The sequence below is a fragment of the Mauremys mutica genome, chromosome 1, assembly GCF_020497125.1.
Source record: "Mauremys mutica isolate MM-2020 ecotype Southern chromosome 1, ASM2049712v1, whole genome shotgun sequence".
In the NCBI taxonomy this organism is placed as follows: domain Eukaryota; kingdom Metazoa; phylum Chordata; order Testudines; family Geoemydidae; genus Mauremys; species Mauremys mutica.
Window position 1 is genome coordinate 309735696 of NC_059072.1, and position 17619 is coordinate 309753314.

The window sequence follows — 17619 nt, forward strand, 5'->3', positions numbered from 1 at the left end:
GGACCTACATTGGGTGTGCAAGGGGGAGAAGGAGACAGGGCATCAGGAGCCTCCCCAGTCTTTTGCTCGTTCACAGACTATTCCCATTTCAAGGGAAAGAAAACAACTGCTCTGGCATGTGTTCCAAGAAGACAGTGATTCCTTCTTCCCAGAAGACAGTGATTCTTTCTTGGATGCTGTGTTGCAGTGCAACCCCGCTGTCTGTTTGGAGGCTGTAATTAACCAGGAGACAGAAGAATTGTTTAAGGTTGTAACTGTACAAGAAAGAGCAAGTAATAGTAGTTGAATGAAATTAAAACAGAAGAAAATGGCTGAATATCAGGGGAAAACAATTTTGGCTGTGAGACATCTGTAGTGTTCCAAGGGAAATGGTAGAAGCCACTTAAGACATTTAAAAATAGGCCAAAAAAACACTAGAAAATATGTTGTAGGGAAAGATCTTGAGTTGGCAAGCGGGGAGATGCCTTCATGTGTCTTTTACATTTATTACTTCTTGCAGCTATTGTCTGCATCCTAAATTAGTCTCCTTTGCCTTCTATCCCTTTGTCTCTTGAACAACTAAGAAGAACTGAGCAGATCAATACATACAGTGTGTGTCCTCAGCTGGTGTAGAACTCACGCTGGGGATTCAGGAGCTGTTGTGATTAACTTTTAACTCCACATCCTCTCATTGTCTCCTTCTAATTTTGTACTTGAAATAAGCCTTTCTCCTCCCTATCAGTGATGCAAATGAGATTTTGTCCAAGAAGTTTTCGCTGTTTTAAAGTGCCTTGTGCTCATTTTAAATAGCTACTGAACCCAATATTGCTTAATCTCCTTCTCTGATAACTATATAATGGAGCAGATTTAGATATTTACTAGCTTGTGAGTTTTGATACTAACCGTTAAAGATGTCTCATAATTAGCCTAAGAGTCCATGGATGGGTAGCATAGTTGTGAGGTCTGTAATTTCGATAATGAAAAGGACATCATCTACTGATAGCTGCCATGCCATAGTGACCTCATTTTTTACATTGTAAGTATTTTGTTTGGTTAATAACCTTGTGTTTCTGGGCAAGTGTCACTACGGGTATGTTTGCACTGCAGTTGGAGGTGTTATTGCAACTTGGGTACCCAAGCTGGCTTCACTTGAGCTAGCGTGAATACAGATATTAGTGAACCCCCCAGCAGCATGAGCTGCAGTGCAGGCTAGCCACCCAAGAAAGTAACCTGGGTCCTGGCACACTTGCATAGCTCACACTGAAGCCTGTGCTGCTGCAGCTTCCCTGCTATTGGTATCTTCTGAGCTAGCTAGATGAAAGCTAGTTTGGGTATGTCTACACATGCTGTAGTCACACCTCCGACAGCAGTGAAGACATACCCAATTAGAGATTCTGCTGTAGCTCACAGCAGATGTGAGCTGGTTGAAACCTAGAGTGTGAACTGTAGGCCCTAGGGCTTATCTGATGGGACAGGCTGTGGATTCAGCTTGATAGGATTGTCATCAGGGTGTTGGTGTGCACTGGCCACCCATCTGATGGTTTGCAAATTGTACCATGCACAGTCAGTGTAAGGAGTGGCTAACTGGTGCCTAGTCTGACTATATATAGGCATACTGCTGTTTGTGAAAGTGCTGCAAAGGGGCAGTGGGGAATATCGGCTACTAGGGGGATGGGCAATACCCAGGACTGATGGATTCCTAGATCAGCAAAAGCACAAGGACACTACATGCAAGGATTGTCTGTAGTAGCCACCGGTTGGCTGGGTGGCCTAGTGGTTAGCATCCACTCAGTGGGAATGGTGGTAGCGGGGCCTGGGCCCACCCACTCCAACAGGCTCTGACCCAGGGCCCTAGGAGGGTCAGCAGTGTTGACCCCTGGGGAGGGTGGGGACCCTCTGCGTTACCCTCCCTGGGTCACTTCCTACCACTGCTCTCTCCACTTCCAGTTCCAGATAAAGAGAGAGAAAAAATATAAAAGGGAAACCAAATCATGAGCCCCAGCTGGGCTCATCATACAGTCCTTGGTGTCTCAGGTTGGCATTTCTAACTCCTTTGGCAGGAGCCTGCAGAGTCAGTTTGCACTCCTTCCCAGCCTCCCCATTATGAGCTGGGTTGTTCCCTTTTCAATTCTGTCTCCAGCTGGAGCATGCTCTGCAGGGTTGGAAGGGTGGGACTAACAGGGCCCAGTATAATCTTTTAACCCCTTCCATCCCAGTATAGGGTTTTTATACCCCATCACAGTGCCCTTAGGAAAGAATGATCCCAACAGGTTTCTTGCATTAAATGTTTACTTACTTGGCTTGCATCATCTGTGAGAATCCTTATACTCTTGTGTCATGTAGCTGGGTGTCTAGATATATGGCTGAAGAGAAGGTGAGCTTGGTATTGTAAGTTCCATTCATATCAATACTCAGGACAGCAAAGTAGCTTGCAAGATGTGTCATGCAAGTGTGATTGCTGGCTGCTGACACCCACCTCCAGAAATGGTCATGGAATGGCACTAGCATGTTGTTGGCTTATGGGGTTGATGTGAACTGAACAGCAGTCAAAGAGGCATATCCATTGGTATTTGGCCTGGGAGGCAGGAGACAGAAGTTTTGTCCATATGTTGACATCATTCTGGTTGATGGGGTGACTGGCTCATGTATTTTCCCATTCATTTGTTTCATCCTGCTTGCTCTATATGTTGAAACGTCTGAAGGCTGCTTTAATGTACACTCTCCTTGCACCTGTTTTGAGAAAGTGTGTTCTGGGAAGCATAAGGGTTTTTCTTCTGGCACCAGTTTTTCCTGAGGCTACACCCCCATTAGAAGTGTTACGAATGCACGGTGCATTGAGCCTCCCATCCTACTTTCCATGCTGGAGAAGTCACAGCATTTCAGGAGTTGCAATGTATGGATACTCTTTTGTACAACATACTCCTCTTCCTGTCCCCTGTGCGGTGCACATTATGGGATGGTTGGATTGATTATCTACTTACTATAGGGGTTCCTGTTGGCTCTCCCCAATGTATCACAGAGGAGACCTCTTCGTTGGCTACCTTGTTAAAGAGAATCCTGTTTACCAGGTAGCTTTTTTTTTTTTTTGAAACCCAGTCCTTTCAATATCTCTAGTGAAGAATGATTTCCTTTAATTCAGCTACTGAGGATCCAGTGTGCACCTGTGGCATCTGCCATCTTGGACAAGACACTGAGGATTGAACCACGGACCTCCAGAGCTAAAGCTCTTTAATGGGGGCTGTACCAGACTTGTATCCTCTGAGGCTGTTGAACCTCTCCAGAGACATGCCAGCTTTCCTGTCTGTTTTATGTGTTAATTAAGGGCGTGGTGGTGAACCCTTTGCTCAGAGTGAGCAGTGATACATGAATAGGTCTACTGGAGTCAGTGGATGAAATCCTGGCTCTGTTGAAGCCAGTAGCAAAACTCCCATTGACTTAATGGAGCCAGGATTTCCCAAATGTTTTGAGCAGTATTTTCCATGAATGATGCACTCTGAGGCACATTCCCTCTCCCCTATTTTCTCTAGTGATTGATAAGTTAACAATTTAAAAAATATTCTCTAGAATACTTTGTATTTGGAAAATCCTGTTTGGACTTATTAAGCCAGCTCTATCTGATCAAGAGCACATTTGCAAACTGGCCCGGGGAAGCTGCTGCTTGTTGTTGTTGTGTCAAAGACAGCCTGAGTGAGAGGCGGAACTAGATGTGTGTCAGGATTAAAATACTTGTATCCATAAAAAGCAATACTAATTGCCATCTACGCGTTGGCAAGTCAGAAGAGGTTATTACCAAAAGAAATGTAAACTCTTTCTGTTTGCAAAGAAAGTGGCCTAAAATCCAGCATTATTCACACATGCAGACACACTAAGTGCAGTTTCCTTCAAATGCCCTCTTTTATAAGGCCAATTTTATATGGATCGAGGCAACATTAGGATGTTTGATGGCATCAGGTTAGCATTGGTGTAATGGAAATTGCAGAAGATAGTACTGTTCATTGGAACATTGTGAGTCTATGTTTTTGTGGAACTGCCTTCGTTTGCATCCACTAGTAAAACACACGAATTTTTGGAGAACCAATATATGTGTATTATTAATCATAGCTTCTTGATAATGTCACCCTGATCATAGACAAACTGATCTTTTCACACAGTATTCTGCCACCTTTTTCTGTATGTAGCTAGGATAATTAATAGATTCATAGATTTTTTTTTAAGTCCAGAAAGACCATTAGGTTGTCTAGTCTGACTGCCTGTATAACACAACCATAGAATTCCACTCAGTTACCCCCAGTGAGCCCAATAACTTCTGTTTGACTGAAGCATATCTTCTGGAAAAGCATTCAGTTTTGATACGATACTATTTTTCAATAAATTATGTAATTTTACTTTGATTGTTTTTGCACTGGTCTGGTGTCGTTGACTTTAATGGAATTATTCTTAAGAACATAAGAACATCAGAACAGCCATACTGGGTCAGACCAAAGGTCCATCTAGCCCAGTATCCTGTCTTCTGACATTGGCCAATGCCAGGTGCCCCAAAGGGAATGAACAGAACAGATAATCATCAAGCGATTCATCCCCTGTCACCAATTCCCAGCTTCTGGCAAACAGAGGCTAGGGACACCATTCCTGCCCATCCTGGGTAATAACCATTGATGGACCTATCCTCCACGAACTTATCTAGGTCTTTTTTGAACTCTGTTAGTGTTTTGGCCTTCACAACATCTTCTGGTAGGGAGTTCCACAGATTGACGGTGCATTGTGTGGAGAAATACTTCCTTTTATTTGTTTTATATCTGCTGATTTTCATCAGTGTAAATGAGAAGGAATTAGGCAGTAATTTTTCTTAAAAGCTTTTTTTAATGGTTCACGGAGTGTCACTTGGAACATCTTTGGCCTACGTTTTTTCATTCATGACGTAGCATTCTACCATCTTTTATATTAGCTAAGGTTTGGTGCAGACGCTATACAGATCATTTGTTTTGCTAATGATGTACACATCTTTTTTTCAGGATCATCAAAGCGTATACCATTCTTTTCATGCCTCTTTGTTCCATGCTGTCATCTTCATTCAGCATTTTGAATAAATGCATCCTTCTTCAAACAAGTTGAAGTTAAGAATGCACTACTAGCCTCTTCCCCCGCACCCCATTGTCCTATACTGTTTGCTAAGGAGAGGACAGTTCAGAGTCTGTGAAAGGAAGCAATACATATTATGACCTTTTCCCAGCTTCTTTCTGAATCTGGTGTTGAGTTTTGGAAGCTAACAATAGAGTTGGTAGAAATATTTCTACCAAAAAACTATGGGGTTTCCTCAAAAACAATTTTTTTTGGCAGGAAACTGTCATTTCCAATTAATTTTTTTTGTTTCGTTTTGAAATTTCCCATTGAAAAACAAAGAAACTTTTTGTATAGTTTTGAAATGCATTTTTCCTTTGTTTTTTTTTGAAAAAAATCATTCATTTCTTTTAAAAATTTCCCGAGGAAAAACAGAAATGTCAAAGGAAAAACCTTCAACCAATTTTTTTCTGAAGGTGATTTTAAAAAAAACCCAGCTGTGGTTAACAGGATGGATTTTTATAGCTAAAGTTGTTTGCGTGAGAAAATTCCTCAACACTAAAAAATCTTGGACCATAATTTATGGGATAGGTGAATCTTTTAATCTTTTCTCACATGCCTTTCCTCCAATCTCCAGTTTTATATGAGCACCTGAAAGATGTTTTTAGGGGTGTGTGTGTGTGTGTGTGTGTGTGTGTGTGTGTGTGTTTGCGGTACATATCACTTACAAATTCTCATGCAATAAATGAGCTTGGCCACAATTCTGTCAGAGCTAAGTTGACTAAGACCTTTAATAGCTTCATTTGGGTTGCATCCCTTCTAGCACACTTCAAACAACTCTTAATTGCACAGCATATCATTTGGCTCTCTGCAGGTGATTGGGCAATTCCTGACTGTACATCTTGGATTATCAAAGCTGTTACACAATGCTGCTGGATTCCTGATTGCTTCAGGGAAAGTTGGTGGACTTCTGCTTAGCTTCACTTTTTGCTATTCTGAGAGTTATGGTGACCCACTTAGACAGCTCTCTTTGAACCAGAAACTAAACATGCTAAGTGCATTTGATCTCCTTCTGATTCCAGGTTCAGAGACACAATCCAGCAACAAATTGATTTAGATTTTATGGTGAGGAGCCTAGGTAACAAAATGGAGGAACTAGAGTTACTGGTGCAGGAAGTGAAACCGGATATTATAGGGATAACAGAAACATGGTGGAATAGTAGTCATGACTGGAGTACAGGTATTGAAGGGTATGTACTGTTTAGGAGAGACAGAAATAAAGGCAAAGGTGGTGGAGTAGCATTGTATATCAATGATGAGGTAGACTGTAAAGAAATAAGAAGGGATGGAATGGATAAGACAGAGTCTGTCTGGGCAAAAATCACATTGGGGAAGAAAGCTACTAGAGCCTCCCCTGAGACAGTGCTTGGGTTGTGCTATAGACTGCTGGGATCTGATTTGGATATGGATAGAGACCTTTTTAAAGTTTTTAATGAAGTAAATACTAATGGGAATTGTGTGATCATGGGAGATTTTAACTTCCCAGATATAGACTGGGAAGTAGTTCACCAAGTAGTTGCTGAACCAACAAGAGAGGATGCCATTTTAGATTTGGTTTTGGTGAGCAGTGAGGACCTCATAGAAGAAATGGTTGCAGGGGCAACCTTGGTTCGAACAATCATGAGCTAATTCAGTTTAAACTAAATGGAAGGATCGACAAAAATAGATCTGTGACTAGGGTTTTTTATTTCAAAAGGGCTAACTTTAAACAATTAAGGAAATTAGTTAGGGAAGTGGATTGGACTGAAGAACTTGGGGATCTAAAGGTGGAGGAAGCCTGGAATTACTTCAAGTCAAAGTTGCAGAAACTATCAGAAGCCCGCATCCCAAGAAAGGGGGAAAAATTCATAGGCAGGAGTTGTAGACCAAGCTGGATGAGCAAGCATCTCAGAGAGGTGATTAAGAAAAAGCAGAAAGCCTACAAGGAATGGAAGATGGGAGTGATCAGCAAGGAAAGCTACCTTATTGAGGTCAGAACATGTAGGGATGAAGTGAGAAAGGCTAAAAGCCATGTAGAGTAGGACCTTGCAAAGGGAATTAAAACCAAGGTTCTATAGCCATATAAATAAGAAGAAAACAAAGAAAGAAGAAGTGGGACCACTAAACACTGAGGCTGGAGAGGAGGTTAAGGATGCTGTAGGCATGGCCCAATATCTAAACAAATACTTTGCCTCAGTCTTTAATGAGGCTAATGAGGAGCTTAGGGATAATGGTAGGATGACAAATTGGAATGAGACTATGGAGGTAGATATTACCACATCTGAGGTAGAAGCCAAACTCAAATAGCTTAATGGGACGAAATCAGGAGGCCCAGATAATCTTCATCCAAGAATATTAAAGGAACTGGCACATGAAATTGCAAGCCCATTAGCAAGAATTGTTAATGAATCTGTAAACTCAGGGGTTGTACTGTATGACTGGAAAATTGCTAACATAGTTCCTATCTTTAAGAAAGGAAAAAAATGTGATCCGGGCAACCACAGGCCTGTCATTTTGACATCTGTAGTATGCAAGGTCTTGGAAAAAATTTTGAAGGAAAATGTAGTCAAGGACATTGATGTCAATGGTAATTGGGACAAAATACAACATGGTTTTACAAAAGGTAGATCATGCCAAACCAACCTGGTCTCCTTCTTTGAGAAGGTAACAGATTTTTTAGACAAAGGAAATGCAGTGGATCTAATTTACCTCGATTTCAGTAAGGCATTTGATACGGTTCCACATGAGGAATTATTAGCTAAATTGGAAAAGATGGGGATCAATATGAAAATTGAAAGGTGGATAAGGAACTGGTTAAAGGGGAGACTACAACGGGTTGTATTGAAAGGTGAATTGTCAGGCTGGAGGGAGGTTACTAGTGGAGTTCCTCAGGGATCAGTTTTGGGACCAATCTTATTTAATCTTTTTATTACTGACCTTGGCACAAAAAGTGGGAATGTGCTAATAAAGTTTGTGGATGGCACAAAGCTGGGAGGTATTGCCAATACAGAGAAGGACCGGGATATCATACAGGAAGATCTGGATGACCTTGTAAACTGGAATAATAGTAATAGGATGAAATTTAATAGTGAAAAGTGCAAGGTCATGCATTTAGGGATTAATAACAAGAACTATTGTTATAAGCTGGGGAGGCATCAGTTGGAAGTAACAGAGGAGGAGAAGGACCACGGAGTATTGGTTGATCACAGGATGACTATGAGCCGCCAATGTGATATGGCGGTGAAAAAAGTGAATGCAGTCTTGTGATGCATCAGGCAAGGTATTTCCAGTAGAGATAAGGAGGTGTTAGTACTGTTATACAAGGCCCTGGTGAGACCGCATCTGTAATACTATGTGCAGTTCTGATCTCCCATGTTTAAGAAGGATGAATTCAAACTGGAACAGGTTCAGAGAAGGGCTACTAGGATGATCTGAGGAATGGAAAACCTGTCATATGAAAGGAGACTCAAAGAGCTTGGCTTGTTCTGTCTAACCAAAAGAAGGCTGAGGGGAGAGTTGATTGCTCTTTATAAATATATCAGAGGAATAAATACCAGGGAGGGAGAGGAATTATTTAAGCTCAGTACCAATGCGGACACAAGAACAAATGGATATAAACTGCCTATCAGGAAGTTTAGATTTGAAATTAAATGAAGGTTTCTAGCCATCAGAGGAGTGAAGTTCTGGAACAGCCTTCCAAGGGGAGTAGTAGGGGCAAAAGACCTATCTGGCTTCAAGACTAAGCTTAAAAAGTTTATGGAGGGGATGGTATAATGGGATGGCCTAATTTTGGCAATTAATTAGTCTTTGACTACTAGTAGTAAATATGTCCAATGGCTTGTGATGGGATGTTAGATGGGGTAGGATCTGAGTTACTACAGAGAATTGTTTCCTGGATGTCTGGCTGGTGAGTCTTGCCCACATGGTCAGGGTTTAGCTGGTCACCATATTTGGAGTCGGGAAGGAATTTTTCTCCAGGACACACTGGCAGAAGCCCTGGGGGTTTTTCGCCTTCCTCTGCAGCATGGGGCACGAGCCACTTGCTGGAAGATTATCTGCACCTTGAAGTCTTTAAACCATGATTTGAGGACTTCAATGGCTCAGACACAGGTTTGATACAGGAGTGGATGGGTGAGATTCTATGGCCTGCATTGTGCAGGAGGTCAGACTAGATAATCATAATGGTCCATTCTGACCTTAAAATCTATGATTCTAAATAGCAGCCGTGTTAGTCTGTATCCGTAAAAAGAACAGGAGTACTTGTGGCACCTTAAAGACTAACAAATTTATTTTAGCATGAGCTTTCATGAGCTACAGCTCACTTCTTCGGATGCATCTGAAGAAGTGAGCTGTAGCTCACAAAAGCTCATGCTAAAATAAATTTGTTAGTCTTTAATGTGCCACAAGTACTCCTGTTCTTTTTATGATTCTAAAGTCACTAAAGCCAGTTTTTCATACATTTCCTTTCCTTCCACCAGACAGAAACAGAATAGCTTGTTCCTCTTTAATCTGCCTTTATGTTTATCAAGATCTGGCCAATGCTTTCCTTTTATTCTTTCTATTATATATTTATCTCTACTTCCATATATTGAAAAAAATGTTTATTTAGGTCACAAATCTTTCTGCATTTATATCACTATAAATAAAAATGATATAGTGAACACATTTAAAATATTTGTCTGTATGTTTCATAATATGTATCATGCCTTCTGGTATGTTAAGTGGTATGGCATTAAAGCTGTATATATGTAACCCACACACTTTCTGGGTGTGGTTCTATCCCATCTAGTGGCACTAAGACCACTTAGAGAGAGGGAGAGATTAAGGGTATGTCTACATTACGGGATTATACTGATTTTACAGAAACCGTTTTTTAAAAACAGATTGTATAAAGTCGAGTGCACGCGGCCACACTAAGCACATTAATTCGGCGGTGTGCGTCCATGTACCGAGGCTGGTGTCGATTTCCAGAGCGTTGCACTGTGGGTAGCTATCCCATAGCTATCCCATAGTTCCCGCAGTCTCCCCCGCCCCTTGGAATTCTGGGTTGACATCCCAGTGCCTGATGGGGCAAAAAACATTGTCGTGGGTGGTTCTGGGTACAGCCTCACCCCTCCCTCCATGAAAGCAGCAGACAACCGTTTCGTGACTTTTTTCCTGGGTGAACTGTGCAAACACCATAGCACAGCAAGCATGGACCCTGCTGAGCTCAAGACCGCAATCATGGACGTTGTAAACACCTCGCGCATTATCGTGTAGTCTATGCTGAACCAGGACCTGCAAAACCAGGCGAGGAGGAGGCGGCTACAGCAGCGCGGCGATGACAGTGATGAGGACATGGACACAGAATTCTCTCAAACCATGGGCCCCTGCGCTTTGGAGATCCTGCTGGTAATGGGGCAGGTTCTAGCCATTGAACGCCGATTTTGGGCCCGGGAAACAAGCACAAACTGGTGGGACCGCATAGTTTTGCAGGTTTGGGACGATTCCTAGTGGCTGCGAAACTTTCGCATGCGTAAGGGCACTTTCATGGAACTTTGTGACTTGCTTTCTCCTGCCCTGAAACGCCAGAATACCAAGATGAGAGCAGCCCTCACAGTTGAGAAGCGAGTGGCAATAACCCTCTGGAAGCTTGCAACGCCAGACAGTTACCGGTCAGTCAGGAATCAATTTGGAGTGGGAAAATCTACTGTGGGGGCTGCTGTGATGCAAGTAGCCAAAGCAATCACTGAGCTGCTGCTACAAAAGGTTGTGACTCTGGGAAATGTGCAGGTCATAGTGGATGGCTTTGCTGCAATGGGATTCCCTAACTGTGGTGGGGCGATAGATGGAACCCATATCCCTATCTTGGCACCGGAGCACCAGGCCACCCGGTACGTAAACCGCAAGGGGTACTTTTCAATGGTGCTGCAAGCACTGGTGGATCACAAGAGACGTTTCACCAACATCCACGTGGGATGGCCGGGAAGGGTTCATGACGCTCATGTCTTCAGGAACACTGCTCTGTTTAAACGGCTGCAGCAAGGGAATTACTTCCCAGACCAGAAAATAACAGTTGGGGATGTTGAAATGCCCGTAGTTATCCTTGGGGACCCAGCCTACCCCTTGATGCCATGGCTCATGAAGCCATACACAGGCAGCCTGGACAGTAGTCAGGAGTTGTTCAACTACAGGCTGAGCAAGTGCAGAACGGTGGTAGAATGTGCATTTGGCCGTTTAAAGGCGCGCTGGCGCACATTACTGACTTGCTCAGACCTCAGCCAAACCAATGTCCCCTTTGTTATTGCTGCTTGCTGTGTTCTCCACAATCTCTGTGAGAGTAAGGGGGAGACCTTTATGGCGGGGTGGGAGGCTGAGGCAAATCACTTGGCTGCTGATTACTCGCAGCCAGACACCAGGACGATTGGAAGAGCACACCAGGAAGCGGTGCGCATCACAGAAGCTTTAAAAACGAGTTTCATCACGGGCCAGGGTACGGTGTGACTGCTGTGTTTGTTTCCCCTTGATGAACCCCCCTCCTTGATTGACTCTTTCCCTGTAAGCAACCCACCCTCCCCCTTTGATTACAGCTTGCTTAAGGAAATAAAGTCACTATCATTTAAAAATCATGTATTCTTTATTAATTCATTATAAAAAGAGGGAGAGAACTGACAAGGTAGCCCGGGTGGGGTTTGGGAGGAGGATAGGAGGGAAGGAAAAGGCCACTAAAAAAATTTCAAAATAATGACAGCCTTTTGGTTGGGCTGTCCACTGGGGTGGAGTGGGCGGGTGCACGGAGCCTCCCCCCACGCGTTCTTACACGTCTGGGTGAGGAGGATGTGGAACATGGTGAGGGGTGAGGGTGGTTATACAGGGGCTGCAGCGGCACTCTAACATCCTGGTGCGTTCCTGAAGCTCCAGCAGATGCCGGAGCATGTCAGTTTGATCACGCAGCAGCCCCAGAGTTGCATCTCGCCACCGCTGATCTTCCTGCCTACACCTCTGATCTTCCTGCCGCCACCTCTCATCTCGAGCGTCCCTCCTGTCCTCACGTTCACTGGCATCTTTCCTGTAATTTGATACCATGTCCTTCCACTCATTCAGATGAGCTCTTTCATTGTGGGTCACTTCCATGATTTCCGAGAACATTTCATCTCGCATCTTTTTTTTCCGCCGCCTTATCTGAGCTAGCCTTCGGGACGGAGTAGGGATGCTTGAAAAATTTGCAGCTGCATGAGGGAGGGAAAAAAGGGAGAGAAGTATTTAAAAAGATATATTTTACAGAACAATGGTTATACTCTTTCACGGTGAACAACACTATTCACCTTACATAGCACAGGTGATTTCACTACAAGGTCGCATTTTGCATCTTAATATTGAGTGCCTGCAGCTCTGGTGTTAGAGAGCTCACAGATGCAGGTCCGGGCAGCAGAATTCGGCTTGCATGCGGCCATGGTAAGCCATTGTCTTTCCGCTTCTGCAGCCTTCATATATCCAGCGCCCTCCTTTACCAAATAGCAAGCAAAGCCCGTTCAGTGCTGCTTCTTTCCTGTTAACATGCAGCAGCAGAAACCACCCCCCCATCCAATTCTCTGAGATGATCGCTTTACCCCTCCCCACACCGTGTGGCTGGTATCATGGAAGATCACTGCTAAACACCCCCCTCCTCCCGCCACCGCGTGGCTGGTAGCAGGGAAGATCCCTGCTAGCCAAATGCGAAAAAGCTCAGCGCCAATCACCCCCCGCCTTCCCGCTACTTGGTTACCTGCAAGGAAGGATTTCTTTTAAGCAACAGGCAAACAGCCCAGTAGGAATGGCCATCTCTGTCCCCTTAATTAAATTCCTGAATTTCAACCAGGTTACCAGGAATGATATTACTCTCCTGAGGATAACACAGTGAGATAAAGAACGGATGTTGCTTGAATGCCAGCAAACACCGGGACCATACGCAGCTAGGCTTTGTCATGCAATGATACCAGATTACTTGCTACATGCATGGCGTGGTCAAGTGTCCTACCATGGAGGACGGAATAAGACTGCCCTGCCCAGAAACCTTCTGCAAAGGCTTTTGGAGTACCTCCAGGAGAGCTTCATGGAGATGTCCCTGGAGGATTTCCGCTCCATCCCCAGACATGTTAACAGACTTTTCCAGTAACTGTACTGGGCGTGAATGCATCCCAAGTCCTCAGGGCAAATTAATCATTAAAAAATGCTTGCTTTTAAATCATGTTTTATATTTACAAAGGTACACTCACCAGAAGTCCCTTCCATGGCTTCATTGTGTGGGATAGTGGCTTGGGAGGGCTGGGAGGGTAATTCCATCTGGGTGAGAAAAAGCTCCTGGCTGTTGGGGAGAACGGAGTGCTGTGTGCTCTCTGCACGCTCGTCCTCCTCTTCCTCCTCCTCATCTTCCCCGTCCGCAGAATCCTCAGCCATGGCTGAGATTACCACCCCCACCTCGGAATCCACGGACAGGGGTGGGGTAGTGGTGGAGGACTCCCCTAGAATTGCATGCAGCTCAGCGTAGAAGCGGCATGTTTTTGGCCCTGCCTCGGACTTTCTGTTTGCTTCTTTGGTTTTCTGGTAGGCTTGTCTGAGCTCCTTAACTTTCACACAGCACTGGACTGAATCCATGGTGTGGCCCCTCTGCATCATGGCCTTGGAAATTTTTTCAAATATTTTTTCATTTCGTCTTTTGGAACGGAGTTCTGTTAGCATGGAATCCTCTCCCCATACAGCGATCAGATCCAGTACCTCCCGTGCGGTCCATGCTGGAGCTCTTTTTCGATTCTCAGGAGATTGCATTGTTACCTGTGCTGATGAGCTCTGCGTGGTCACCTGTGCTGGTGAGCTCTCCACGCTGGCCAAACAGGAAATGAAATTCAAAAGTTCGCGGGGCTTTTCCTGTCTACCTGGCCAGTGCATCCAAGTTCAGATGGCTGTCCAGAGTGGTCACAATGGCGGACTGTGGGATAGCTCCCGGAGGCCAATACCGCCAAATTGCGGCCACACTAACTCTAATTCGACATGGCAATACCGATTTCAGCGCTACTCCTCTCATCGGGGAGGAGTACAGAAATCAGTTTTAAGAGCCCTTTATATCGATATAAAGGGCTTCGTTGTGTGGACGGGTGCAGGGTTAAATCGGTTTAACTCTGCTAAATTCGGTATAAACGCGTAATGTAGACCAGGCCTGAGTTTGCTGTGCAGCCTTAGCCAAGAAGCAGTTGGCTTTTAGCTCATTCAGTAGAGGCTCATGCACTAAGCTCCAGAGGTCCTCAGTTTGATCCCACCCGCCGATGCCCGGGGTCTGTGGGTGTTACACATATATAGGAAATCTAGTCATTGTATAGATAAATCTTCAGCCACAATATTAAAAGTGGATGAATACTGCCAACATGTTTTGCAAATATTCTTTTGAATGGCTTAAATAAATTCACTTTGGGCATGCACATATTTAGTGTTTGCTTTCTGGGAACATTCTCAATTTTTATTTGTACAAATGTTTGCGGAAAGTGAACTTTAAAAATGTTGCCATATAAACGATGCAAAATGTAGCCTTTTTTTTCCACAGTACACTTTTGAAAGTCATAATCCTGGACTGCCTTTGTATATTATAGTGGCTCTAGCACATGTGTTGAGCCAGCCAATTGTACATAGTGAATTGATTGCCCAGGTTTACTTATATGTTTGCATTCGGTATATTCCTTATTAGGATTTTTTTAAAATAAAAGTTCTTCCCTGTTGCTAAAGATTCCAGCTATACAGTTGTGTGACTCTTTGTCTCCCATGGTATTGTGTGACTTCACACTCATTATGAAGCTGCAGTACTATGGACATGCTGATGATTGTTATCAAGTGTTAGTAGGATATTTTCTAACACTCCTCTTCCCTCCACTATCCAGAAAATATGATATGTTTATTATTTATTGTAGCCCCCACTCAGCATAGGGAACCCATTGCGCTCGGCACTGTGCAAACACACAGGTAAACCTGGGCCTGCTTACAGTCTAATTTGCGACATCTGAGTGAGACAAACCATAGAGACAAAGGGAGACGGACGATAAGGATAATGAAGGTAAGTGCACAGGATTACATGGGTGGCTATTGCATGAATTGACGGTACTAAATCATCTGATGGTGTTTTTAACAATAAATAAATAAACTCATTTGTCCCTAAGTGCTGCCATTCTCATGGGTTGGCTGATTTTGAAATCTCGATCTGAGGTGGCTCAATTTTTCATCAAGTCCCACTTTGGAAGGCCCAAGCCATGCGCTTTATTGTCTATCTAGAGACAAAATGGCAAGTCTAGCCGAGTGTGGTTAGGTGTAACAGCAGCAATCTCATTGATCTAACTCTGTGTGCAATGCTGCAGTTCCCAGGTTTCCCCATACAATTTTGGTCCCAGTGAGCTGTTTCCATTCCTGGTTGCTGTCAGGACATATGATAGTGCATCACTGTCATTTATTTGCATTGTGGAAGTGCCTAGGGACCTTATCCATTGACTAGGACTCCATTTTGCAAGGGACTATACAAACCCAAAGCCAAAAGACAGTCCCTACCCTCAGGAGCTTAGCAGGGCCAGAGAAAGCATGGACACTAATTACTATCATGCTGCACAGGCAAAGCAGCTTATAATGGAGCACTGGCCAAACAAGTTTGACATTGGCATGGCCCATTCACAGGCCTAGAAGCCACTTTTTGATTGTGAAATTTTGTGATGACCTGATTTTATGTTTAGGGTGACCAGACAGCAAATCTGAAAAAATCGGGACGGGGGTGGGGGGTAATAGGAGCCTATATAAGAAAAAGACCCAAAAAGCGGGACTGTCTTTATAAAATCGGGACATCTGGTCACCCTATTTCCATTTGACATTAGCTAAATAAACTGTACGCTGCAGAATAGGAGAGTGGCCCGCAATTAAGGGCTTGATTCACACCTGCTGGCACGGTGGTTGTAAATTGCACCATGGCCGTGCCCCATCACGTGAAGGCAGCTTTAAAGAGGTGCCGGCTGCGGCTTCCTGGCATCTCCACCTGAGGCAGCTGGAGAATAGCACTGAATTAGCTCATGTCCCAACTATCCTGGCCATGACCACTCCCTACTTTTGAAATGGGTCTGTCTGGCTTCATCGTCTCAGTAGAGCAGGAATTGCGGTTGTCTTAAATCATTGCAACCCCCAGGCATAGACTGCTGAGGGCCCTGTGCCCTAGGTTACACTTGTGGAAACCTTTCAGTCAGGGCGGAATGAAGCCAAATGTTCAGTATTTCAATACCCTGAGGAACATAGTGACCTCACCACCTACATGGTTAGGGATTTCAAAAGTGACTTGTGACATTGAGTGCCTTCGTTTTTGGGTGCCCAACTTGAGATACGTTCAAGGGATCTGATTTTCAGAGGGAGGGTGTGCTCAATAGTTTGCAAAATTCAGGTCTCTTGAAAATGGCTCAAGGTGGGCCCCCAGTACTGCTAGTCTTTTGGCCACATATAAGTCTTAACACCTAAGTATCACACTTCCTCAAGCACTCTGCATATACTAAACACTGTATGCACCATGGATGATGATTAATTTGATCAATAAAATGCTTTCCCCCTGTTTGAAGCTTGCAATATCTCTTTAACGCTTTTTTTCTGTCAGCTGTAAAGTCAGCTCCTTGCAAGACAGGAAAATTGCAAGTCTATTGCTTGGCAATTTGCATGTTTGTACCATCTTCTCAAAATTGTTTAAATGGCCCAGACATCAACTCTTAGTCCCAACTGGCCTCATTGGCATTATTTTGTGTTTTGAAGTCAGCAGGAATGATTGCCCGTTGTGCTGTTCCCAGCGCCACGCACGACAAAGCAGCAATTAATTCTTCCCGTTTTCCTGTCTAGCTCTTGTCTTTGCCTTGTTATGTGTTCTGTTAAATTATGTCAAGGAACTTGTAAGACACCTCCCACAGCCCTTTCTTCTCTGTCATCGTTTAGTCCCCCTCTATGATACTGATTACTTAACCTCCATAGGTGGCATGTTGGATGATGTCTGATGCTATGGGGAGTGAAAATCAGAGTACTGCTTGCAGGAAAGAATTACTGTATTATTAGGCACTTAGCACTGTAGTGTTAATGTGTTCCTAAGCATTCAGCTGCTGAAAGTGTTATGCTTGAGGTAGGCTCATTGATGTTCCACTGGGTATACACTTTAGATCAGAGACCAAAAAAAAAAAAAAAAGGCTTATACTGTAACACTAAGTATGTCCAACTTTTTCTTAGGCTGCTGAAAACAAAAGCATGTTGTCGCTCTCACTCTGTGCTCTGTGCATTCTGCGGAGTCAGTGTATCTCTGAGATGTATTGCCATTGGCCAGGACATTATAGTTAAAAATAAACTCAGAGCAATAACGTTAGGCTAGTAAATTAATGTGGTGCATTCTCCGAGCACCATCTCCAATCAGGGTTGCTTTGGTGACTTATCAGTGTAGTCCATCAGCAGGGCCCCGTCGCACTAATGATGCATTTCATATTAAAGTGGCTTCTGTTGCTGGGAACAGATTCTGAACACTTAAACTGTAAAAAAATAATA

The 17619-nt window shown here is 43.8% G+C and overlaps 2 long non-coding RNA genes across 2 annotated transcripts in view; one reads left to right on the forward strand and one right to left on the reverse strand.

The window, feature by feature from the left end:
• The window catches only part of LOC123351388, a 37087-nt gene that overhangs the window by 12399 nt on the left and 7069 nt on the right, over positions 1 to 17619 (forward strand). The window lies entirely within an intron of this gene.
• LOC123351394 lies at positions 20 to 939 on the reverse strand. The gene is made up of 3 exons (XR_006574020.1): positions 883 to 939; positions 589 to 714; positions 20 to 212 (listed from the first exon to the last, which is right to left on the reverse strand). It is a non-coding gene; the product is annotated as an uncharacterized LOC123351394 (long non-coding RNA).